This window comes from Crotalus tigris, unplaced genomic scaffold (genome assembly GCF_016545835.1).
Source record: "Crotalus tigris isolate CLP2741 ecotype Arizona unplaced genomic scaffold, ASM1654583v1 scf7180000017765.3138416, whole genome shotgun sequence".
Classification (NCBI taxonomy): Eukaryota; Metazoa; Chordata; class Lepidosauria; order Squamata; family Viperidae; genus Crotalus; species Crotalus tigris.
Window position 1 is genome coordinate 100773 of NW_024096620.1, and position 27345 is coordinate 128117.

The following is a 27345-nucleotide window of genomic DNA, read 5'->3' on the forward strand; positions in this document are numbered from 1 at the left end:
ACAGAACCACCTTTTCTTTTCAATAGTGACATTTTTTTTTATTTTTAGCTTCCCTTATAAGTTTGTGCTTTGTTTGCTTCTCTGTGTACATTACTGTAACTATTTGTTAGTGTTGAGTAATTCTTTGGTCTAGTTTCTCCTTTTTCTGTAGAACCCTGATCCTTAAGATTAAAGTTCTTACCTTTGATGAAAATCCCTTTGGGGTAAGTTTTACTCTTCAGTTCTTGCATTCAGTCATGAGTTTTGTCCAATCAAATTTCAGTAATATATGCTAAACTGTGTAGTATTTTCTTTCCTGCATTAAGAGTTTGTCATATGTATTTGTATAGACAGTGGAATCTTCAGGTCATGTAACCTAACATGCTGTTCTCCTTTTTCCATGCTCCTTATTGGGTTCCTCCATATTTTGCATATCTGTAGAGTAGGGAGTATCCCAGTTCTAAGCACCAGATTAATTTCTTGCCTCTCTTCTCTCTTCCCACAGAATTCATTTTAAAGACTAGATGAAATTGGCAATTGTGACATTCAGACATCTTTTAGCTTCTGTTCTTCTCTGATCTCATAAGCAACATCCATCTCTTGCCTAAATCTCTGATCTCAGAAACATATCCTAGGAACAAATAATTGAAACCAATCCCATAGGCACTTGTATAGGTATGTGTTCATGTCCAGCATTCTTTCTCTTCTTGGGCTGTGTCCTTTGACAAAAGAAAATACCCCATACATTCCCAACTCCTTCAGTCTTCTGCTTAGTATTTTATTGTCCCTTGCAGTGTCTTCAAGGTTATATATGGCTATGTGATTTGTTCCTACATGATCAAAGGAAAGGATATTTTCAGCAGAGGTAAAGTGTCTTTGAAGTCTGTCTGTCACATCCCAGATGTGTGCCCCAAATAAGCAGCACACTTCTGAAAGCTATCCAGCTGACAGAAAGCTGCTTCAGTGCCATTGATACTTCTTCCTCTTCAGGTCAGAGGCAGAAAAATCTTTATTTTTGGAAATCCTACACAGTCCTCTTACTCAGTCCCTAAGGCTTGACAGCATAACTGGTTTTGCATTAGCAGGTTATGTAAATCAGGATTTATTATACTGAATGATTTGTAAATCCATCCATTTATAGTTGCTTCAACAAATCTTGGTTTCATATGAAGTATAAATCAGGTCTTAGAGAAGGGCAAAATCATCAAAAATAAGGACAAAGAGTTTGTGAGGAATGTTAACTTATTATTAATCATTACTTGAGATGAAATATAGATTTATCCAACAAATCTTACTTGTTCTACAAAGCAAGTTCTGCTTTTCCCAAATTTTCTTGACCAGGTTGGATAAGAGAAGGAATTTTCCACTGGTATACTCTGAAAGGTCAGGTTCGCACCATATGCTTATATGTGTTTGAATTTAATCTTATTTTTTATTTATTAATCAAATTTCTATGACTGCATCTTAACAAAAGTGAACAAGAATCAATAAGAACAATAAATTTAAAACAAAAAAATACACACTATAAAAACCTCATTAATAAATACCATAAAAATGAAAAATACAAAGCACAGGAAAAGGAAGATTAAAATAGCCACTTCATCAATGCAGACATTTGAATAGGTCTCCAGTCACCTGGGATCCCTGACAGCCTAGCCAAAACTTGAGGGCTATTTGGAATGCTAAAAAGAATGGAGCTACTCTAATTTCAGGGCAAAGAATGTTACATAAGGTGAGTGCCTCAGCAGAGAAGACACATCTCCTGGGAGCCATTAAATGATAGTCCCTGCTTATGCTGCCTGCAATATGCCTATCTTCCAGATCTAGTGGGCTGGGCTGATGTACATGGGGAGAGGTGGTCCATCAGATAACCCAGGTTATCTAAGAAGGGCTTTAAAGGTTAAAACCAGCACTGTGAATTGGACCTAGAAGCAATCTGGCAACTGATATAGCTTGTGGAGCACAGGTGTAATGTGCTGCTCTAGAAGCACACCTAACTCCCATGTTATTGCATTCAATACTAGGTAAAGCTTCCAGATATTCAAAGGCAACCCTATGTAGAGGCATTTACTCAATCCTATCTTCAGAATACACAATGAATACACAGTGAACTATAAACTAATCACATTGATTATATACATATAACAGTGGTGGCGAACGTATGGCACAGGTGCCAGAGGTGGCACTCGGGGCCTTCTCTGTGGGCATACGTGCCATTTCCCCAGCCTTGCCTCCCCTGTGACCCCTCCTCTCCAGCAGCCCCCCTAAATGAGAGTCACCCCCGAGTGTGGCCCACATGGCAGCCAGGCAGCGTAGACAAGATTCTGCCCTCACACGCCATCATGCAGTTGATGCTGCAGGGCGTGGGCAGAGGGTGTGGCTTGCATAGTGCTGCTGTGCTACCTTGGCAATCTGTGGCGGGTCCTGGAGGCAGTGAGTGGTCTTGTGGGCATGTGGGGCGGGGGATAGGGGGCAGAACGGAGGCGGGGCAGGGTGGTGGAGTGGGGGCAGGGGCAGTTTTGGGGCACTTGGTCTCTAAAAGGTTTGCCATCACTGCTCTATGAGTTCTTGGTGACCTAACCCTAATCCTAAGTGTAATTTTCTTCCTAGGGGATTTTCCCATGTATTTTACCAGGAAACATAGATAGGGCAGCCTAGAAAAGGAAGTGCCCTCCTAACCATATCCAAGCACTCCAAGTTTGTTGGTGATGTCCATTTTGCTCTATGAGTTCTTGGTGACCTAACCCTAACCCCAAGTGGAATTTTCCTCCAATGGGATTTCCCATGTATTTTACCAGAAAAGATAGATAGGGCAGGTTACAAAAGTCAGTGCCCTCCTAACCATACCCAAGCACTCTGAATTTGTTGGCGATGTCCATTTTGCTCTATGAATTCATGGTGATGTAACCCTAATCCTAAGTCCGTGGTGGCGAATCTATGTCACACATGCCACAGGTGGCATGCAGAGCCCTCTCTGTGGGCACGCGCTCTCTCGCCCCAGTCCTAGGCCTTCAGCTGGCTTTAGGCCTCCGCCGCCATGTGCAAAAAAACCAAAAAAGGTTCAATGAATGAATCAATTTCAACTTCTCACTCGAAAAAAAAGATCTCACAAAGTTGGAATTGATTGATTGAACTTTTTAATCCCACCCAGTCTGCCATTACCACCGTAACCATGTCTACCTAATGGATGACGCCCACCCAATTGGTCACACCTAATTGGCCACACCCACTCAATGGGCTATGCCTATCCGGCACCTGATGATACATAAGTGGGTTTTGGTTTGCAATTTGGGCACTCGGTCTCTAAAAGGTTCGCCATCACTGACATATACCATATTAAGCTAATGCCATGGTGGCACAATGATTAGAATGCAGTATTGCAGGCTAATTTTGCTGACTGCCAGCAGTTCAATCCTGACTGGGTCAAGGTTGACTCATCCTTCCAAGGTTGGTAAAATGAGGACCCAGATTGTTGACCGCTGTAAACCGCTCAGGGCTGTAAAGCACTATGAAGCGGTATGTAAGTCTTAAGTGCTATTGCTATTGCAAAGCTAATTTGTGATTAGCTAATTTGTGATTCAACAAGTCCTGCAAATCTAACCTCCTATACCAGCATTGTGAGTGCTACCATAGCAACATCTGAGGCACCAAAACCCCTGGAAAATATAGTTGCCCAGGATCTCTGATACGGATGTCGGGCACTTTGGAAACTGCATATCTTAAAGAGTTTTTTTCCGTTGTTCTATAAATGGGGATGCAAAGAGACATGGTTTTCAGAACTAATTTGGGAGCCTTTGGGAGATATTTTGATTTGCAGGAACATAGCTTAATTTGCCAGTCCTCCTGGAACCTGAGGAGAATTTGCTCCAGGGCTATCAGATCTGGGCCCTAGACATATGGACAGCTACTAGATCTCAATAAAGAATTAGTTTTGTATCTCTTTGTTGCCATGTTGTAGTCCTCTGGAGATTTTGCAGCTCAGATCCAGTTGTTCTAGTTTGCCTATACCAATTATTATTATACAGCTAAAGCATCAGTACTGTAAACAATTGCTGTCCAAAAGTAGGACAACTGTTTGCATAAATGCTGCACCCTTTTAAATTACTTTTTCTTGCTTGGCCTTTCAAAATGGAGACATTATGAAGGCAAGAGACAGATATGCTTGATCAGATGCTGAGTATCTGGAACATTTTGACAAGATATATTTTGTTGCTGAGTGTTTCCCAGAAGTATATGCAGTTTTGTCTATGGAGATTCTCAGTCATCCTGGTCATGGTTATCCCAAAGGTGCTTTTTCAAGAGGCAATTGGACTTCCTTGTTTTTCTTTGAAGCTGTTTCGCTTCTCATCCAAGAAGCTTCTTCAGCTCTGAAATATGCAGTTTTCCTTTCTGAACCCATAGAGGCCCCTGCTTTAGTTTTTCCTCTGTCAGATAATGTCTATACTGTACTCTCTGATTCTTTCAATAAATAGAAAATGGAAGCCATTAAAAGCAAGGCAAAGGGAGGGGAGGGGAGGAAGGGGAAAAATCAATGCACTCAGCTGAATGGCACTTAACTCAATGATTTCAGACTTGCCAGTAAAAGCTTATTTTATGGAAAGCATTCTGGAGTTCTTGACTCCAATTGCAAGAATATTGAATTACTCTAGTTTTGTATTATTTTGGTAATGCCATACTGAATGGGTGCTTTGCATTGTTAGTCACCCAATATTTTTCATTCTTATACAATGGCATTTTAAATCTTTAGGAAATCAACCCTGGAAGAACTATACCTAGATCCCCTCTTGATTTAAATCACCACACACCATTTAGTAGACCTCAGGGAAATCTGGATGTTTTAGTTCACTAATGGAATTGATTTTTTTTTTTGTACTTTACCGCTGATGGGAGGCAACCTAATGTCATCTCAGTTGTTTAAGGTAAAGGCCTCCAATGGCTGATCAGAATAGGTGAAGACTGGGATTATGGAATTTATTTTCTAAATCATTTGGAGGGAATCAGGTTATTTTTTCACAGATTATTGGTTTTGAAGTTCTTCTAACTTATTTTTTGTTTTGGAAGTCTTAGTCAGTTTTGGCTATATAAAGTATCTATTGAAGGACCGAGAGAGAATCTTGAGACATTTACAAAGGAAATTTGTAATTTTCCAGGATAATTTGCAGAACAGTCAAGATACTAGTATTCTTCTGTTTGGATGCAAATTTCCCTAGGCCTATTTCAGTTAAGAAGAGTTTAAATGAGTTTAAATAATCATTTACAGGACAGCTGCCTTATAATTTTTAGAGCTGTCAGTAATTTCCAAATTTAGAACTATCCAACTTAGGTTTATACTTATAAATGGTGTTGTTTTTCATTTGCCAATCCTGAGTTTTGGGCTTATATTTACCATCACTCTCTATAGAGCTTGCCAGTCTGCCCGATAGCTAATTACCATAAATGGGCTACTGTCTGTATTGCTCTTGTTATTGATGGGTGTGCACAGCCAAACATAACCCAGTAGTTGGCAGCTATGGCTAAGAAAGTGAAACAGGGCGCTAGTTTTATTGAATTGTCAGTTTGGGGTATTTATAGTGGCAAGGGAATAGAAGTGCTAGTTTGGTCACTACTGGGAGTTACACTTAGTTTTAACAGTTAACTCTGGAACTTGTTGTCTAAAGTAAACTACAGTATATGAAGCTACCTTCCTATTAAATGTTTTTTTATATTTGATGAAAGGTCTAATGAAGGAGTCTCTGCTGGCTAAATGTGGATACCTTGCAAGAAAATTGAATTCATAAGCCAGACATTGCTCTGCTTTAGAGATGTTGGAATTTTGCAATATCACCATCTCAGGAATGAAATATCTATACTATAATATTCTGAAGGCAATAGAAGATAAAATTAATTAAAATAGTCCTGCCCCAAACAGAAAGAAGAAACATTACCTGCACCATTGCAACCATCTGTGTTATAGAATTAGTAGATAGTTTATTTTTGTTAGAGAATTTTAATTTCTCTGTTGGTGAAAAAATAAATCAGAAGCTCTCACAGTTGACCGCATTTAGCTGATTCAAAATAACTTCTTTATATTTATATCAAAATATTTACAATACCATACATTCTTCCTTACAGCAACATAGCTCAATTGAAGACTTCTTACAGAGAGATACAGAGACAAACCAGAGACTGAAAATTCAGCTTCTAACTCAATACTCTTTTGCACAGACTCAGTAGCTCTTTCTTCACATTGGTTGACTGAGTTACCACATGACTCTTCCTGCTCATGAATATTCCAACAATTTTCTTTAAAAATAATTGACCCCAAGAATGATCATCCCTATATACAGTAGCTGCATCAAACCACAACTGTATATCTTAAGATTGCTAGTAAAATATTGTGCTAAATATTTGCTGTTCCTTTGTGATCAGAGACCAAAATAATATACACAACAACAGAATACAATGAGTGGGAATAAAACCGCCCAAATAGCAGAGGAACAAAAGATCAACTCCTAATAGACAAAATGATCTTGGAAAACTGCAAGAAAAGGAAGACCAACCTGAATGTGGCATGGATTGACTACAAAAAGGCATTTGACTCTCTGCCACATGACTGGATAATCAAGTGCCTAGAAATAACAGGAGTCAGTAGAAACATCAGAAAATTTGTGCAAAGATCGATGGCACAATGGAAGACACAGTTGCAGATCAATGGTGAGAGACTGGGAGAGGTTAATATCAAGAGAGGAATATTTCGAGGAGATTCATTGTCACCATTACTATTTGTTATTGCACTGTTTCGTCTGTCAACAATACTGAATAACTCAGGACATGGCTATCAAACATCAAAAACATCTGCTAGACTATCCCACCTCCTTTACATGGATGATCTGAAGCTGTATGGAAAAACATCATCTGAAATAGAATCGCTGCTCAACACTGTCCGTATATATAGCCAAGATATTGTAATGGAGTTTGGCTTGGACAAATGTGCCACACTTACTATCAAACAAGGAAAAATAGTGAAAACTGAAGGAATCAAGATGCCCCACGAAAATAACATTAAGAGTCTGGATGAGGAAGAGTACTACAAATACTTGGGTATCCTTCAAGCTGACAACATCAAGCACACTGAAGTCAAGAAAAAGATTAGAGGTGAATACATCAAGAGAGTGAAGAAGATCTTAAAGTCCAAACTCAATGGAGGAAATACCATAAAGGCAATCAACACCTGGGCAATTCCAGTCATTAGGTACACAGCTGGAATAGTGGACTGGACTCAAGCAGAACTAAAAGCAATGGATAGGCAGACCAGAAAAATAATGACAATGAATCATGCCCTTCATCCACGCAGTGACATTGATAGACTTTATCTACCAAGGCAAATAGGTGGGCGTGGAATGCTACAAGTACATCAGATGGTTGAAGAAGAAAAAATGGCTTTGGAAGAATATCTGAAGAACAATGATGAAGATGCACTGAAATTAGTATATCAGGAAGGCTTACTGACTACTGGAGAGACCAAACTGGCCTACAAGAAAGACCAAATGAAGAACAGAATAGAGGCATGGGAAGACAAAGCACTACATGGCCAATACATTAAAAAAATAGCTGGGAAAGCAGATAATAACAAGACCTGGCAATGGCTAAGAGCAGGAAAATTGAAGAAAGAGACCGAGGGACTAATTCTGGCTGCACAAGACCAAGCCTTAAGGACAAATGCATATAAAGTCAAAATTGAGAAGACAGCAACAGACAGTAAGTGCCGCCTATGCAAAGAAGCTGAAGAAACAGTGGACCACTTGGTAAGCTGTTGCAAGAAGATTGCACAGACTGATTACAAGCAGCGACATGACAAAGTAGCAACAATGGTGCATTGGAGGATCTGCAAAAAATATCATTTGCCTGTAAGCAAAAACTGGTGGGATCAGAAAATAGAGAAAGTCATAGAAAATGATAAAATTAAACTGCTCTGGGACTTCAGAATTCAAACAGACAAGCACCTGCAACATAACACCCCAGACTTAACAATTGTCGATAAGAAAGACAAAAAAGTCTGGATAGTGGACGTGGCAGTGCCTGGAGAAAGCAGAATAGACGAGAAAGAACTGGAGAAGATAACAAAATACAAAGACTTACAAATAGAAATAGAAAGACTGTGGCAAAAGCAAGCAAGGGTAGTACCAATAGTGATAGGCTCCTTGGGTGCAATCCCAAAACAACTGGAGCACCACTTGAACACCATTGGCATTGACAAATTCGCTATTAGTCAATTGCAAAAGGCGGCCTTACTAGGAACTGCTTCCATCCTGCGACGATATCTGTAATACCATCAAACATCCACATCTGCCTATCCCAGGTCCTGGGTAAGGACTCGATAGGTAGACAAAATGCCAAATCCAGTCTGAACATCTGGCTGACTGTGCGATGATTAATAATAATAATAATAATAATAATAATAATAATAATAATTATAAAGTTGGAAGGGACCTTGGAGGTCATCGAGTCCAACCCCCTGCTCAGGCAGGAAACCCTATACCATTTCGGACAGATGGCTGTCCAGTCTCTTCTTAAAAACTTCCAGTGTTGGAGCATTCACCCTTCTGGAGGCAAGTTGTTCCATTGGTTAATTGTTCTAACTGTCAGGAAGTTTCTCCTTACTTCTAGGTTGTTTCACTCCTTGATTAGTTTCCATCTGTTGCTTCTTGTCCTGCCCTCAGGTGCTTTGGAGAATAGCTTGACTCCCTCTTCTTTGTGGCAGCCCCTGAGATATTGGAACATTGCTATCATGTAATTGCTTATCAATTTTGTAATATCAATAAAAACAATTTTACTATCTCAATTTTTGCTCTGTTTTCTAAAACAAAGAAAAAATGAATCCAAATGGCTGTCCTGGACCCAAAACAAGCTGCTCAAACAACAGATCCTTTATGTCCTGGGGAGGCAAACAGGAACAAGAATAGTACAGTATATAAAAGAGCTTCCTATTAAGATTATGGTGCTGAAATTATCAAATTAAAATTGTAAATGTTGAGTAGAGGCTCATGTTAGTAGAAATAACTTTTATTTCTGTGCAAAGGTGTCCACACTTTTGGATTTACAGAACAGATCTGAATGGAGTAAGCAAAAAACCTTTCTTTCTAGTTTATGTATCTCTGTGTACGTGTATACAGTAAAAACTAATTTTGGGATTCTGTAGTCTTCTGTTTCTCATTTCTGGCTGTCAAAGGGTGAGCTTATACTCTAAGAATTTAATGTTTCTCAAAATACTACTCAGCTCCAATAACAGTTGTATGTTTTTCATTGAAGAATGTCAAAAATAGGTGCTCCTTTCTATTTTTGACCTTTGTCACATCAGGCCACAAATAAATTCTCAGCTTCTCAAGTCCCCAATATTTTTAAAGCATCTTGGTCTCATCTTTTAAAAATTATATTTCCAATAAGGTATAATGAATTGAATGATAGTTTTTTTCCCTTCAACCTGAGGCCACTTTTTCCTTATCAAAAATAACATCTATCTTCTAGGAGAAAGTCCAAACAAAGTTATGATGGGTCCAAGATTGAACTAGCTAACTATAATGTGCTCCCTACTTAGCCTCCACTCCTAATTCATTTACTCTTAGTTGTTGTCTGTTTTTGTAGAACAAAATTCAAAAATATTACTTTGCTAAAAAAATACTTCCTTTTCCTGGAAGTAAAAACTTGTATAAAGCTGAAAACTATGATATAAAACTGAATGTTAAACCTTTTGCAGCAAGTAAGCACAGAAAACATAGAAACTCTTTTCAGAATTACATACAAACCTAGCAGAGACAACTAAACAGGCTGCCTGATTGAATTATTGGTTCAATCACAATAAATAAGCTGGGAGAGAGAAATTTACCACAGGCAAAGCTGACTTAAGACAGACATTTTATTGCCTAAGGCCAGCAGATATCTCCTATACCTCATTTGAATGGCCGCAGATTTCTTTTTGGTGCATTGCTGCCAGGAAGAATTTCAATTTTAGAAGACTTTTACCATGTAGTTTTTGGTAGCACACTAATCCCAAGACTGCCTGAATAGAGCTACAGATCTATTCCTTGAACCCCAAGTTGTTGATAATGAGAATTATGATACTAATACATTTAGAGATCTGATTTCATAGCTTGTAGGTGATAGGAGAACACTGAGCCCAATGGCCTCATATTTTATTGAGAATTGGGAAATCCAGAAAATTGGCTTATATCAGTTCTGAATTTTTATCTAGATCACTATTATCCATCTGACGCAGAGCAGTCATGAAAGTTCTTTTTCTCACTACTTGTTACCCCATTTGTATGACAATCTTGAGAAATGAACATGAATTTTCTACTGCAAATAATGTAATTTCTCACTGAACTCTTCATGAAAGAGGAAATGGACTGCAAAGTAGTGACAATTTATGAAAGGATCTATGGAACATGCCAGTTCCTTGCCTGAATTCAGTAACAGACAATGCAAAAAATTAATGGATAGGTTACAGCATAATAAAGCTAAGAATTTAAACTTAGAACTCCTGGGAATTACATAACTCCACTCTCTAGAAGCAGTGATGAGTTATTAGAGATCTTTGCTTCATGATTCACAGCACCTGCAGTAACCCCCCAGTGTTTTGTCTTCCACTGTCTTTAAACGGTCTGATGTGCTAATGGTTTGTTACTGGCTATCTTAATTATCTGAAATGACTAGATGTTCCACATTGCCAATTAAACAATGCTTGCATGAACATACCTTCTGAATAACTTAACATTTATATGCCTATTTTTTTTTTTTGCTTAATGGCACAGAAATACATACAAATTGTATGTTTGTGTAAGTCAGATACATCAAGACCAAGTTGCTCTGATATTAGGGCTACAATTGCATAAATACTCCTCTATATAGTGAACATAACTGGCTTCATGGAGATATCTATACAGCTGTCCTAGCATGGGTGTGAAAGCAGTTTGATATTGCCGCCTTTTGGAGGTTTTGCTTTATTTTCCTGTCTAACCTTCAACCATAGTATTATCCAGTATGTGTCTCCCATCCGAATACTAACTAGGATTGATCTCTTAATTTTTATGTTCATCTAACATTGGCTACAGACTACCACCCAACAGTGATAATACATTTAAGAGTGCTAAAAACTATTTAAGTCCTTTTTCTAGCAATACAATTTTTTTTCCAGTCCTAAGGTTGATAAAGGTTTCCAATATAAACTGATCTGAGTGCACAAAAGCTTATTGGTTAGTACATATCACATGCTCTGCACAACTCTGTGTGAATACCCTTCTTTACTACATACACAATTTTCTTAAAATCCCACCAATTTGCTTAGATATACATTTTTATCTCCTATTGATGTGAACAAAGAACTTGCTATGACTGCAATATCTTTCTCTCCAACCTTTACTTTATGAGGGAGGAGAAAACCTAAATAAATAAATTGGTGCTGTTGTTACTTCTCATACTTGTTCCATAAATGCTTCATCTCAATTCATTTTGCTAAGCAAAATGCAGGGAATTAGACCAGCACAGATTAGCACAGACATGTTCAATGAAGAAAGAGAGTATTAATTCTATTCACACCAATTACTATATTGCAGAGAACAGCTGTGAAAGCTGAATAGTTTGTGTTTATACAACACAGATAAAGGGAGATTATATAAAGATGAGCTGTGCCTACATTTTGCTAGCCCTTACATTAGTAAAAAGACTTGTCAGGAATACATGTCTTTTTTGCCTATTCTCAATCAAAGACTAAAAGAATGCATGACATATTGGAAATGTAGCCTAAAATCTCACAAGAAGAGTCGGAGTCTCCCAGCTCCCCCTTAATTGAAGCTGACTCAACCAATACAAATTTCACAACCATGCCTGATGTTGATTTCCTACCAATACTTCTGCTTCTGTTTTTAAGAGGGCATTTCAGCCAAATGAGGAACATCTACAGAAAACTAGCAACCTAGCAGAAAATTGTCCAGGGAATTAACTGCTCAGTAATATTAGCACCATTAAATACAGAATTGGAAGCTCAGGCAAAGAACTGTTCCATAAAGTATATAAAATTATTTTTTGGGCAAGGTGGAAATATGGGGTTAGTCCGTTAACTACATGGCTATGTGAAGGTTAGATCAGTTAGATTCCTATTGCTCCCACTATTCTGACTTTCCATGAACTGCTTAAGACCTGCTGTTTCTCCCAGAATTGGGCTAAGTTGAGAGCCAAATCTGTTCTGATGGTTTTTTTGCTGCTTGGCTTTTTATATGTTGGTCTTTGGTCATCTTTTCTTGATGTAGTTTGTTTTCTCTCAATTTTAATTTGTAAGTTTCCCAGAATCAGTATGAAGTTCAGCCGCTTTGAAATTGAAATAATAGGTTTTAAAAAAAATCCAGATATTTTAGTCAGAAGAGAGAAAACATATGTGGTCTTTATTCCAAAACTGATTCCTGTAATTTTTAGATCACTTTTCCCATATCAATGCCCATCCAGTATATTGGGTTATCAATTTCCAGAGTTTCCATCTAGCCTGGCTCACAGTTTAGAAACTGTAGCCTCAACACATGTGGAAGGCAACAAGTTACAGAAGGCTTTTAGGTACTCAGTGATACCCAGGTGGGTCTGATTTATAGAAAATCAATTTTCTTTTGAGTTTTTGTAATAGTGTGAGTCTAATAGCACAGAGTCTGTTACTAATCATTGGAAAATGAATTGTAATAAGACACCAATATTCATGGATGATGCTCTGTCTTTATTTTTAATTAGCATCAGGGGGAATTTATCACATTGAAATTAGAAGGAAAAAATATTGATGAATTTCTATTTATTGAGAAGATGGTATATCTTTTAAAAAATCACAATTGAACCTTCTCTGAATAATTCATGTGAGTTTTGAATTCTATTATTAAGAGATAAGAATAGTTTTAGCTTGATTCAAGCTACTAGATATAGAAGCATTTTGCATAAGTGCATATTTTTTCCTTTGTAAATGCTTTTTTAAGGTGTTATTTCATTTTGCACATTTTCACAATCATTTTAAAGCCAATCTGTATTGATCTTGGAATGTTTTTTGCAAGTCATCCTGGAGGTCCTTCAAAATCTAAAGTAGGGTACGAAATATTGTAATATGCTCCAAGGAACAATGTACATACTTTGATCAATGATAAAACAAGAGTAGCCAACCTGCAATCCCAGAGAACCTTGCAGGATTCAATTTCAAACCCTCTTTTTGTGACCTTTAGAGCTTCCTCTGAACCAGATCAAAAGGAGACAGCTCTCTCCAGGTCCTGTCCTTACAACATTGTCACCTGACAGGCTTCTAAAGCAGGTGTTCTAAGTACCTGCCTTCACACTTTGAAACTGCCCCTTGGCAGAGATTTCATCAGCTTCCTTCCTCTTGGGTTTTAGGAAAATTGTCAAGATCTTGCACAGGAACAGGGTGTGTTGTAATTGAAGGTGGGGTTTGCAAGTGCACAGCATTTGCAGTTTTTATGTTTTATCTCTTTTGATCTTTTCACTTTTATATGTATTTGGTATTGGAGGGCATTATTATGTTGACATTGTTAGTGCCTACAAGAAAGTAAGAAAGTACAGTTTCCACTGCTGAGGCGAAAACTAATAGAAATTGTTCTGCAAGTCCTAAAACAGACATATTACTATTAAACAAGTTCCTCCAATATTCCCACCAAACTTCAGCCCTGCCCATCTGTATGATGTAACTACACCAACTCTGCAGCCCATAGCTCCTCCCAAAACATTAAGTGCATTCTTCCCCACTGAATTTTTTCTCACCCTGGTTTACAACTTAAAATTTTAACAAAGCAATGAAATATTCTATAATTTGAGTTCCAAAAAGTGGCACTTACTCTTCATTACACACCTATTTTCAAACACAGGAAGAATAGAAGGATGTTTTGCACCTTAAAATGAGGAAGCAAGAGGAAGATCATCCTTGGCTTATTATCTATTAATATTCAGTTATCCTAAAACTTTTTATGTAATCACACTACAACACATTTCTCCAGCATGAGGATGGATAATCCACGGATTGGGTTTCCTGAAGTCCCTTCTGCCCAATAGACTAAGTCTGAGAGTTAGCCACGCCTCCCGCTGGGCCATGCTGCCCCAGTTCCGACTTAGTCTTATGCCCAGCAGGACGCATTGGTTCCCTCTCAGATTGAATCAGGTTATATTTCCGTGTATTATCCTTCCTCCTTCTGTAGAATTTATAGTTTTTCCCTATTTCTCCTTTCTTTAGCCTTAATTTCATTCGTTTGTCTTCCTTTGCTTCCTCTTTGTCTTCTGGGCTATTTAAGCCCACGAGGCTTTTCTTTTGATACAGCCAGCCAAGCCACAGCTCCGCCGATCGCTCCATCTGATCGGCTGACCTTCACGGAGGCCCCGAGCAACTGCTGATCAGCTGGGCTTCGGCCCGACAATCTCCGGTCCCACCGGCCCGCCGCGCGACCAGCAGCCACCATTTTGGCAATCCACATTGGAGCGGTTTTGATCGAGGGGAATTCTCTCTACTTTCCAAACGGCTTCTCCTGATTGCATTTCTCAGCAATTTCCTGGCCAATTTCACTTTCGGTTCTCAGATTGCCTGCTAATCAGCGTGGCGTAGACCAGGAGATTAACAGGCTCCCGGCCTCGTCGCGTGTTCAGCAGCCGCCATTTTGAATGACCTAAGGGCCGTTTAATCCTCCAAAATCATCAGCATTCCCCCCTAGGTTCCAATTACAGCAAACGGGGAGAGTAAGTGGGGGGATTTCAATCATACCACTGGCTCATCATAAGAACTTATCAGAAAATTTGCACTTCATGTGCCTTCGGACAGCCTTGCAATCATCCTGCACGTGGACGGCCGCCATTTTGAGTAGCCTATTTTTTGTGATTCTGGTGCCATGTAGCTTTTGCAAGACTACTCCTGCCACATCCACTTGACGTTGCCTCTGGCAATATACTGTGGCACCTGGGAATTATCCTGTAATTGCTACTCCACCGGTTGCTGGCCTCCCACAATATACTGTGGCTCACAGTGGCCTTATCAGGAGCTCACACTGGTTTTATCAGTTCTTCATCAGTCATCGAATCAGGCCTCAGCTCCTATTACCAGGAGCTCACACTGGTTTTACCAGTTTACAGCTGTTATCACATCAGGCCTCAGCTCCTATCTTCATTGAGATCTATTCTCAGACTTGTGCTGAAGGATCTCCATCGTAATGGCAGAAGACAAACAGCCCCAGGTTGTACTGTCACCTACCAGCCCCCCAAGTAAAAGGATGTGCAAATCTTCCAAGTTGGAGGCAGCAGGGAAGCTGAAAGCCAAGGCCAAGGCGTTGTCTAACAAGGTTCCTTCCAAAGCAGCGGAAAAGGAGGCTACCAGGAGGTATTTGGCTTTGGAGAGGCAGATTTCAAAGGCCCAAAAGGTGATTCCAAGAGGGACTCCTCCAGCTTTCACTATTACCTCTGAAGGCTCCCTATTCGGGCCCCAACTAACAACAATGGCTCAAGTTCACAGGCTGTTGTCCCCTGATATTGTGTCCCTGCAGAGGTCCATCAGCCCTATGGTTCCAGATCCAAACCTTACTTGGGTGGCCCCCCACCCAATCCTCAACCAGGCCCCTCAGCCACATTCACCCCCACTGCCGCTGGTCTCCGTCCTGAGGTTCCTCAAGCAATTGGGCTAGAGCAGCTTCAATCTATGCTTGCTCAGGTTTTGGAGAGTATTGCTTCATTACAGAGGCCCAAACTTTGGTCCTCCACTCAGTTCCACTCTGAACCCTCGGAATATGTCTGCTCCATTGCCTCTGATCACTCATCTCAAGACAGGGAGTCATATTCGGATGTTGAGGAGACATAGGATCTGCCATTGTCAGAGGATGAGGAATCACATCAGGAACCCTCTCCCTTCGTGGGGTTGTTTGATCCCACGTTGTTCAGATCTATTCTGTCTAAGACCACTACTGCATCTAAGATAGCGCCTGAGCAAGAACCACAACTCACCCCTTCCACCAGTCAAACACCAGACCCGTTGTTCTCTGAACCCACTGTGACCCAAAAACACATGTCCTCCTTTCTTTATCAATACCATAAAGAAACAATAGGCTAGTCTTAGCACTTCCCCTGCTCCTGGGGCCACTGATAAGAAGATCTTTAATGTGGCTCCATCCTTAACAAACCTACCAGAACTTCTGGCTGTAGATACTTCCTTAACTCCCATTTTTTCCCCCTTCCACCATTCCTGGTGATATGGTGGAAGCCTTAAAGCCAGAGGAAAGAAAATCAGAGTTTTCTTTACGTAGATCGCATCAGGCATCCAGCTGGGCAGTGAAGGCTTCCATGTCAGCTTCCTTCTTTTCCAGGTCTTCCATCATTTGGCTTCGGGAGCTTCAAGCCATGATTCCCCAGGATCAGGTGCGCGCCCACCAGACCTTGGGTAAGTTGATGGCAACGGCTGAATACACGGCCGATGCTATGCTCCATGCTGCCTGATTTTCGGCCAGAGCAATTGCCGCTAATGTTTCCACTCGACTGTTGCTCTGGCTGAAACAATGGCGAGCAGATTTAAAGTCCAGATAGTGTCTGGCCACCGCTCCTTATTCCGGTGGTCAGTTGTTTGGGGAAGCTCTTGACCCCTACTTGGTGGAGAACAAGGATAAGAAGAAGGTGTTAGTCCACCAGGCCAGGTGAGCGGACAGGAAGACTTCCCCGTTTTACCATAAGCAATCCTTTCGTAACACTTCCAGACCGGACTAGACCCAATCAACTTGCTCCTTCCCTCCTTCCCTCCCAGGACCGATCATCAATCAGACCAATTTGGCCCCAAACCCAGACAACAAGGACAGTCAAAACAGCCCTTTCGAGGTATGGGGGGCCCGTCCCTTTAGGAGGAATAAGTGACTCCAGGGAGGGACCCCCCATAGCTGGCAGGCTTTCTCTATTCACACACAGTTGGGAAAACACCACCACCGACGTTTGGGTTCTATCTACCATAGAAAACAGTCTGGCTCTGGAGTTTCTCTACAAACCACCGAATCAGTTCATCCCATGCCCAACCCCTTCAAACCTCATGAAAGAGGCTATACATCACCTTTTGGAGATAAGAGCTGTGGAACCCGTTCCAGCCGATCAGAGAGGGAAAGGCTTTTATTCTATACTCTTTGTAGTGCCGAAGGCCTCGGAGGATGGAGGACCATTCTCAATCTAAAAAGACTAAACACCTACCTGATTTACAAAAAATTCAAGATGCGGACCCTGCAATCCATTTTGTCCAGTATCAAGAGGAACGACTTCCTGACGTCAATTGACCTCACGGAGGCGTACCTACATATTCCAATCCTTCTCGGGCATCGCAAATTTCTCAGATTCTGTTACAAATCTTGTCATTATCAATACAGAGCTCTTCCTTTTGGCCTGTCATCTCTGCTGAGGGTGTCTGCACCGAGGATGTTTACAAAAATCCTGTCGGTCCAAGCCGCCCACCTGAGACAGGGCCCAATATGGGTCCAGTGCTATCTGTATGACATCCTCATACAGTCTGTGTCAGTTCAGACAGCGAGGTCGGATGTGGCCCTCACCATTGAGGTACTTCAGAACCACGGATTCTCTGTGAACTTCCTAAAGAGCCAGTTAGTTCCTTCCATGCGTCTTCTTCACTTAAGAGCAGTAATAGATACAGAACGGTGCATGGTCTATTTGTCACCGGACCGCCAGATCAGTATCCGGGCCCTGGTATGGCAGGTCCAACACGCCCGTGTTATTCCTCTGATTACTCTCTCCCAACTCTTAGGGAAGATAATCTTGTGCATCTCCATAGTGCCTTGGGCCAGGTCGCACTCAAGGGTCCTGCAGTGGTTCCTCCTTCCCTTTCAGAGGCGGAAGCTTGCCTCCTCCAACAGGTCAGTGAGGGTGACACCTCTTGTGTTGAAGTCACTCCGATGGTGAAGCCAGGGGTTCCAACTTCAAGGAACCGTCATGACTTATTCTCCCCACCGACGCCAGCCTATTTGGCTGGGGAGCTCATTTCCAATCCCAGTTGGCTCAGGGTCGCTGGTCTCGACGGGACCTGGAGCACAATATAAACTGGCTGGAGCTCAGAGCCATACACCTGGCATTGCAACACTTCAAACATAAGGTGAGGGGTCAGCACGTTCTTTCCTCACGGACAACATAGCGGCCAAAGCTCACGTGAACCTTCAGGGGAGCACCCGGTCCAAGTCGCTCATGACTGAGGCCAGGCTGCTATGCTTCTGGGCCGAGCACAACCTCTCCTCCATCAAGGCAGGCCATATTTCGGGGGTGATAAACAAACAGGCGGATGCACTGAGCAGGGCAACGGTAGACCATTCTGAGTGGCGTCTGAATCCACCTCTGTTTGCGGAGATAACGGGCAGATTTGGGCAACCAGCACTAGATCTGTTTGCGTCATCAGTAAATTCACAACTCCCGAGATTCTTCTCCCATTTTTCATCTCCGGGGACGGAGGGGTGGACCCTCTACGCAGTCCATGGCCCCGGGTCCTACGGTATGCGTTTTCCCCTCTTCCTCTAATGCCTGCGGTTATTTGCAAGATTTTACGGGAGAGGGCAAAGGTCATTCTCATTGCTCCACATTGGCCGAGACGTCCGTGGTTTGCCGACCTTGTGAGCCTTTCCATCTCGGCACCCTGGAGGCTGCCTCTGGATTGCCTAGTGCTCAGTCAGGGAGCATTTCAACACCCCAAACCCCAATGGCTTCAGCTAACCGCCTGGCACTTGAGCGGCAATGTCTGACTCAAGAGTCTTATCCAGCGAGGGTTATCAACATGATCCAGGCTTCCAGCTGTCCGTCTACCAATAGAATTTATGCCTCCACTTGGAAGGGCTTCTTCAGTTGGTGTTGCAGGAATCAAATTGATATGTCGTTGCTTACTGTGCCTAGAATTTTGGAATATTTGATGGATGGGGTCGACAAAGGCCTCTCTCTGAATACCCTCAAGAGGCAGGTAGCGGCCCTAGCATGGTGCTCTCATGCAACGATTCTTCTTCTCTGGCTCATCACCCAATGATTCATTCCTTCATTAAGGGGGTGATCAACACAAAGCCACCCACAGTCCATAGGTATCCCTCTTGGGATCTTTCATGTGTACTCCAAGCTCTTACTAGATCACCGTTCGAGACACTTAAGTCTTGTGACTTGAGACTTTTGTCAATGAAAGTAGCCTTTCTGGTGGCAGTGACTTCAGCCAGATGCATATCCGAGCTAGCAGCACTCTCTTGTCAGGGAGGATCTGTGCGTCTTTCATATGGATTGTGTGACCCTTCGGCTGGATCTATTGTTTATTCCTAAGGTGAAGACCTTATTCTGTCACTCACAGGAGATTGTTCTGCCGAGCTTTTGTCCTCAGCTGTCTCACAATCTAGAATGCCAATGGCATACCTTGGATGTGCACAGAGCGCTACGCCTTTACATAAAGTGGACTTCTGTCTTCTGTAAATCGGAAGCGCTTTTCATTTCTTTCTAGCCTTCTTCCATGGGGCAGAAGATCTCGTCGACCACCATTGGAAGGTGGATCAAGGCCTGTATCGCCAAGGCATACCAATCCCAGTCCTTATCCATCCCTAGCCATATCATTGCTCATTCCACCTGCAGTGCTGCGACTTCAGCGGCCTGGGTAACTCAAGCGCCTATTGAGGAGATTTGTCGGGCATTGACCTGGTCATCACCCTCTCCGTTTATACATCATTACAAACTTGATAAATTTGCTTCTGCTGACACTTCATTTGGCTGCAGAGTGTTGCAAAGAGTGGTATTGTCTGGTGGACCACATGCCCTGACTGTTTCCCCCCCATAGGGACAGAGCAGGCTTTGGTATGTCCCAATCCATCCTCATGCTGGAGAAGGGGCGTTGTCTTACTTGAACGCCTTTTCTCAGCATGATGATGGATAATCCACTCCCGCCCTTTAGTGACTGCCAGGTCCTGTGTCAGGGGTCAGGGAACCAACACGTTGGACTTTGTCTGCTGCTTCACCTTCGTCGGAGGTGGAGCAGGAGGCGTGGCTAACTCTCAGACTTAGTCTATTGGGCAGAAGGGACTTCAGGAAACCCAATCCATGGATTATCCATCATCATGCTGAGAAAAGGTGTTCAGGTAAGACAACACCCCTTCTGTTTTGTAGAAATAGAGTTCTACTATTTCTATAGTAAAATACTAACTGTAGACATTTTTCTTCTGGCAGAAAATTACAGTATTTACAAATCTATAAGCTTTGAAATGGTATACCTTTTTTCTAAAAGATATTTGAAAAGGCAGTCAAAATAATTTCTCAAGGACTGAGGAATATTATTAAGTTAAAAGATGATTGTTAAAAAATAGATGTTTTTATGATTTCACACAGCTGCACCCACGTGCAAATCCATCACAATATAAGATGGACATAAGCCAGAAAATAAAAAGGACATGCTTTTAATGGAGTCCTTCATTATCTAGCAAAACCTTTCATGGAGCCAACAGCATGTGTCATAGCTGTTATCTTACCATAGGCAGTTTGCATGCACTAAGAATTGCTCTCAATTCTCTGGTTGAAAAGATCATTCTTTAAAAAAGCATGGAGTCATGCTGATTTATTAACAATTAAACCTGAAGAATCTCTAAACCTTCTAAAAACAAAACCTAGCTGAGTAATTCTTCCAAAAAGAGATTATATAGCAGGTTATGTCAGCTGTCATTTTTAGGTTCAACAAAATCCAAGTCCCTTGGCCTGTTTGGAAAGAAGTTTGTGGCCTGTGCAGTTTCTAGCAGCAGTTGCTATAGAAATGAGTTACATGGGAATCCTTTCCAGTTATGAGAGGAACCTCTGCAGATTTCATGTAGAACTCTTCCTGTTGCATTCTGGGAAATTTATGGAGGTGCACTCAGTTGGTTCAGACTCCTGGTCAACTCTGTTTGTTTGCTAGTTTGTTAAAATTTACCCAGTTTATATGGCCACCCATGTCACTGTAGCATTTCTGGGCAACTAACATCCCTCACAGCTTTATTAACAATTTTCGCCCCTGAAATACAAGCCTGTTAATGTCTTAAAATATAATACAAATAAATTGGACAGCAATATAGATTTGCATGAATATGATGAGAATACTTAGAAATTCAACACCATACTGCAGTATTATGATTTTGAATAATTAAAGTATGTTATTTCCTTTTTTACTAAGGAGTTCCAGTGCCTGATTACTACTTCGGAAAGTTTTTATTCATTTTATTCACTGTATCTTGCTTGAAACAGAACTGCCCTGAGGCATGAGACAAATGTACTGAAAAACAGATACTAGTGTTGATTTCTTAGGTAAGCTTTGCATACATTTTATGACACCGGTGTCATATTTTAGTCATCGGGTAGTTCTGATGCCTAGTGAATAGAGCTGAGACTTTAAGCAAATTAAAAACCCAGAATTTAATATTACTCATATCCCATGACAATTTTCTTGTTTGCTGCTAGTGCTTATGGTAAGGAATGTTCATTGGACAAAGTTTATTTCAGAGAAATTAGTTTGCCTGATCAGAACCGGGTCCAGATTGGAATAAATCCTCAACAAGGTGTCTTTTGGAAATCCCTCCCAAAGTAGAATAGGCTCTAGCCACATACGTATTTGGTAAAAGCATGTGGCTATTTATTTTTTTCCCCAGAATACAGTACGGTAATGCTTTATGGAAAACTTAAAGTAAATCAGAAACAAATAAGTGTTCCAGCAGCTACATGTGCAGGCATTTGTCCTTCCTGCCTACTCCTCTGTTCTCAACAGCTTCTTTAAACTTATCAGCAACCTATTATTCCAATCCAATCCAACTTATTCCAAGCTTTAAAAAAGTGGGATAGGCGAGTATTCCTTAATGGTACTATGTCTACATGGAGGGAAGCAAGCAGTGGTTCTGTCCTTGGCTCAGTACTCTTCAACATCTTCATAAATGACCTAGATGAGGAAATAGAAGGGGAATTTATCAAATTTGCAGATGACTCTAAGCTTGCAGGAATAGCCAACATCCTAGATGATAGGCTCAAGATCCAGAGGGATCTTGACAGACTTGAACACTGGGCCCTAGCTAACAAAATGAAATTCAACGTAAAGAAAAGTAAAGCTCTTACACTTAGGCAAGAAAAACCAAAAGTACACATATAGATTGGGTGAAACCAGGCTTAATAGCAGGAACTGTGAGAGGGATCTTGGAGTCTTAGTGGACAATCAATTAAATATGAGCCAAAAGTGTGTAGTGGCAGCCAAAAAAGCCAATACAATTCTAAGTTGCATCAACAGAGAGATTTAATCAAGATCACGTGAGGTACTAATACCATTCTATAAAGCTTTAGTAAAGCCACACCTAGAATACTGCAATTAATTTTGGTCTCCACACTATAAAAAAGATGTCTAGAAAAAATGCAGAGAAGAGCAACAAAGATGATTAGGGGACTGGAGGCGAAAACATATGAAGAACAGTTACAGGAACTGGGCATGGCTAGTCTGCTGAAGAGAAGGACCAGGGGAGACATGATAGCAGTGTTCCAATATTTGAGGGGCTGTTACAGAGAGAAGGGGATCTACCTGTTTTCCAAAGCACTTGAAGGCTAGACAAGGAATAACAGATGGAAACTGACCAAGGACAGATTCAACCTGGAAATGAGGAGAAATTTTCTGACAGTGAGAACAATCAACCAATGGAACAGATTGCCTTCAGCCTCATGGGAGGCTTTCAAGAAGAGACTGGATTGCCATCTATCAGAAATGGTGTAGGGACTCCTGCTTGGTCAGGGGATTGGACTAGATGGCCTAAAAGGTCCCTTCCAATTCTTCTACTCTACTCTACTCTACTCCTTTGCAGATCTTTCTCTCCTGCCGTAGTGGTATTTCCTGTCTATAGTTGTAAGGAAGGAGCAGTCACACTCATGGGTGCTTTGGATGTGGATGTCTTGTGTTTTAGGCTTCTTCCTATTGCTTTTTAACATCTTAATTAAATTACTGGAAAACCATTTATTAGTCTGCAGGAAGGTATCTATATGCTGATATTTTAGTGGATTGATAGGCCACTCCAGTAAGTATAGACCCTGAATTGTGTTCAACAATTGTATAAAATAGATCCATAAAACTACGGAATCATGAGTGCTCTCTGAGCTTGGTTGCTTGCTTGCAAACATTTTATTATCCAACTAGGTAATATAATCAGTAGTATTGAGGATGGAGTTTGCTCCCTGTTTATATACAGTAGCTTGCCCTGTCACTGTTGGTAATGGTATGGTTTTCTCCTTGGTAATTCCTTAATTAGGGTATTGTTTTCTGCTTGATTGATAGTCTGGTGTTAATTTCTCTTATCTGGGTGTTGGCTGCTGGAGAAAATGTATTCTAGTCTTGTTTCTTTCTTAGCTTTTTATTGTCTCTTTTGAATGCTATATAAATATGGTTTATTTCTCTGTGTCTATTGAAATCTGATTTGTGTGAATGCTAGACTTCCAGGAGTTTCCTAGCATTTTTTAATTGGCTTGGTTTAGGATCCTCACAATTTTCCCAGTTAAATTTTGGTTAGTTAACATGTTTTGGAGGGCTTTGGTTGATTGTACGGTATGTGATGCCATGTGGTTGTAATAATCTGTTGGTTGTTTCTGGGATGTTTTTGATGTATGACAGTATTATCCTTTTCATAGCTTCTGTTTGTTCTGCTGCAGTAAATGTAGTGGTCTGGACTTTTTGATAAAGTTGTATGGGTGTCCATTTTGTTGGAAGATGTATAAGTGATCTGTTTCCTTTTTCTGATGTTCCAGGTTGCTGCAGTGCATTAGTTCTCATCTGAATAATGTTCTTACATGGCTTCTCTTGTGGGAATTTGGGTTGTTACTTTGGTAATGGAGCACTTAATTACTGTGGATTGTTTTCAACAGATTTCCATTTCTAATTTCTCTTCTATTGGAACATAAAAATATATAATCCCAAATACCTCAGAGACTGACAATACAATACACATCTAGACATTCCCTGGCAAGGAAGAACAAGATAATGTTATCAAGTCCCAAAGTTCTGTTGAAAAAACCCCCTGGTCTTTATGTCGTTTTGAAAACTAAAGAATGTGGGGGTCAATCTAATATCTGGCAGAATACTGTTCCAGAGTGTGACATGTCGTGATGTATTGTGACTTTTTTTCCATTGCCAGCAATGGGGTGGGCGCAGTTTCGGCATGACGCATCCGGCCCAGTTTGACACCCCTGATGTATAACTTCCAAGGCTGAGCTGGAGATGTTTTGGAAGTTCTGATTCAGTGTCCAGAGGCTGTGGAGGTTGTACAAACCAGCTCAAACTAACTCTTTACAAAGGTTGAATTGCTGCCTATCTGGAAACGAACTCAGAGGCAATTCCAAGGTTAGCTGTAGATAGGGCCACCTTTCACATGAAGAAGCAAGTCTGCAACTTGGTGTCTTCTTAGACTCATGCATTCTCTGAAACACCAAACAGAAACCATGGCCTTTGTTCAGCTGAGATATTGCATCCAGTTTTAGTCACCATGTTACAAAAAAATGTTGAGATTTTGGAAAAAGTGTGAAGAAGAGCAACTAAGATGATTAAAGGCCTGGAGACTAAAACATATGAAGAATGGTTGCAGGATTTGGGTTTGACTAGTTTAGAGAAAAGAAGGACTAGGGGTGATGTGATAGCAGTATTCCAGTATTTGAAAGGTTGCCACAAAGATGATGGGGTCAACTTATTCTCCAAAGCAGCAGAAGGCAGGACAAGAAACAATGGATGGAAACTAATCAAGGAGAGAAGCATCCCAGAATAAAGGAGAAACTTCCTAATAGTGAGTACAATTAACCAGTGGACTAAGCTTGTTGTTGGAAGTAGTGGGTGCTTCATCACTGGAGGTTTTAAAGAAGAGACTGGACAGTCACTTGTCTGAGATGGTACAGGGTCTCCTGCTTGAGCAGTGGGTTGGACTACAAAACCTCTAAGGTCGCTTCCAGCTCTATTCTGATTGATTTGCCAGTTTATAATCCTACTTCAACCATGAAACCCTGATAATAATAACTCCTATCTTCATCACATGTAATTTGATTAAAGGAAAATTCTCATTTATCAACCACAACTGGATTAGCAACTCAACTTTAATGGCTGTGCTTAAGATCTTACTGTATTTCAGGTTTCCTTTGCTTTATGGAGTTGCAAAGGCTGTAAATGTGAGAACTGTTACAAAGTTACAATTACCATTGTAACTGTGAACAGTTGCTCTACAAGGAATATGCTAAACAAGGACTAGATGTAAGGTCAAATACACTGTAAATACAGTAACTACCCTTGAAAGTGGTCCAGAAATTTCACTTGGTATAAAATGTGGCCAGAGGAGAATCACTATTGTGATATGACATCTATTTTTCTGTATCCATGTTAGAATTACATTCAAAACATTTCACTCCAGGATAATTTAGGGACTGTTCATTCCAGGTAAAACCTGCTCAGCCTAGGTAAGAGACATACAAGGTGCAGTCCCTGAAAGAAATCAGGGAACACAGACCTAAAGGACTTACTACTCTTGAATGAACCCCATTCTTTTAGCATTCTTTGTCCCCAAGGTGAGTATGGCACCATTGTTACTGAATTTTTTTTTCAAGGCTGTTCAGACATTGTTATTTGATTTTTGAGGTTGATTGTCATTGGGTTTTGTGATTTTTATGACTAGGATAGTTTACTTGCTGGTAGTGACTGTTTTGATACAGTGTATTGTGTTGATTTATCTATTTAACTTAGTTTTAATCATTGTCAACAGTGAAGGTTGACATATACTTGCAAATAAATAGAGGGAATATTATTTATTTAGTTTATATAAATTTATATAGTTCTTTTACATAAGTATGACTTTGGAAGAACATTATTAGTATAATCATGGTCTTGGTAACTTGGAAGCAGCCATGTCAACAGAAATATAATGTGCAAGTATCCCACAGCACTACTCACATTTTTAAAACTAGGTGACCAATTCTAATCACATAGTTCATATCAAACTTTTATTTCATCTAAAGCAATGATAGGTTCCCATGCTGAAATTTCTTCTCCCCCACCCCATCATTGATAGATTTAATATACTTGTAGTACTGGATCTGTACGATACCTCATAAAGACTAAAATTAAGTTTAAACACAATCTGACTGGAAAACTGATACTGTACCTTCTCTTCGGTATATAATAGAACAGTAATCTCAAATGCTGTGAATATACTGGTTGTGTCATTTCTTGTACTTTTATTTTATTGCCCCCGTGTTTAAATATAGAAGGCTGTTTCTGAAATCTTGTATCATACATATAAGAATGTAAACAAACAGTATCATATATTGACCTGAACAAATGCAATGCTCTTGGAAAGCTGAAAGTACAGGATAACATAGAGCAAATAACTGTGTATGATGACATAGGTTGTTAGATCCTTTACAGTTTGTTGTTCAGTTGCTTGACATATTTTTATATATTTCATCAATTCCTATAGCCTTCCAGTTGAGTAATGAGCGAAGTACTGATCTAATTTCATTTTCTAGCATTAGACATTCAGATAAGCAGGACACATTTTCTGGGATATCTTGGATGTTAATATCTCTAGTATACATAATTTCACTACATTCCTTTAGTCCTTGTTTGATCTTCCTTGAATCAGTTGTTAAAGGTAGTCCTCAAGACGGAATGGAGTCTGAATTTCCATAGTAAGTAATGAAGGCTGTAAATCGTAACTCAAGGCACCCATGTGACCAAACTTGATTTTTAATTTTTTTGCAGCAACTGTTAAGCAAATATGGCAGTCATTAAGTGAACCCAGCAGTCGTTAAGTGAATACACCAGTCATTAAGCAAATCCATATATTCCTGTGGGTATTTTTTGCTGGAAACCGAAAAAAAAATTATAAATCCCAATAACCTGATTGAGAAAACTGCAACTGGCAGTAAAGATGAGCTAGTTGCCAAGCACCTGATATGTGGTCATGTGACTGTGGGGCGCATACAACTGTCAGATCTCTGGATGTGGTAAATAGCTTGGGGAGGGATGTCTGTTGTAACTTCAAATGGTTGTTAAGCGATCAGTCATTAAGCAAATTATCTACCTCATCTTTTCTTCAAAAATTCTGTTGTTTGTTCTGACATCTAGTTTGCTTTCTTCAGTTCCTTCATCTTTCATTGTCTCTCTTTCACATTTATCCTTCCTTAACATCTTCTTTAAGATTATTCATAGTTTCTCTTGTTCCCAATCAATAAAGTTCAGGATTTCCTGATGTTCTCCTTGCAAATGATGAATATATAGTGAAGATCATGCCATGGAAACTGGTTGGCTTTCTTGGAACTTGCATGTGATCAATTTGTGATCTGTTCCACAGTCAGCCCATGGTCATG

At 40.4% G+C, this 27345-nt stretch overlaps 1 protein-coding gene across 1 annotated transcript in view; it reads left to right on the forward strand.

The window, feature by feature from the left end:
* Window positions 1-27345, forward strand: part of FOXN2 (forkhead box N2) — a 118587-nt gene that overhangs the window by 27327 nt on the left and 63915 nt on the right. The window lies entirely within an intron of this gene.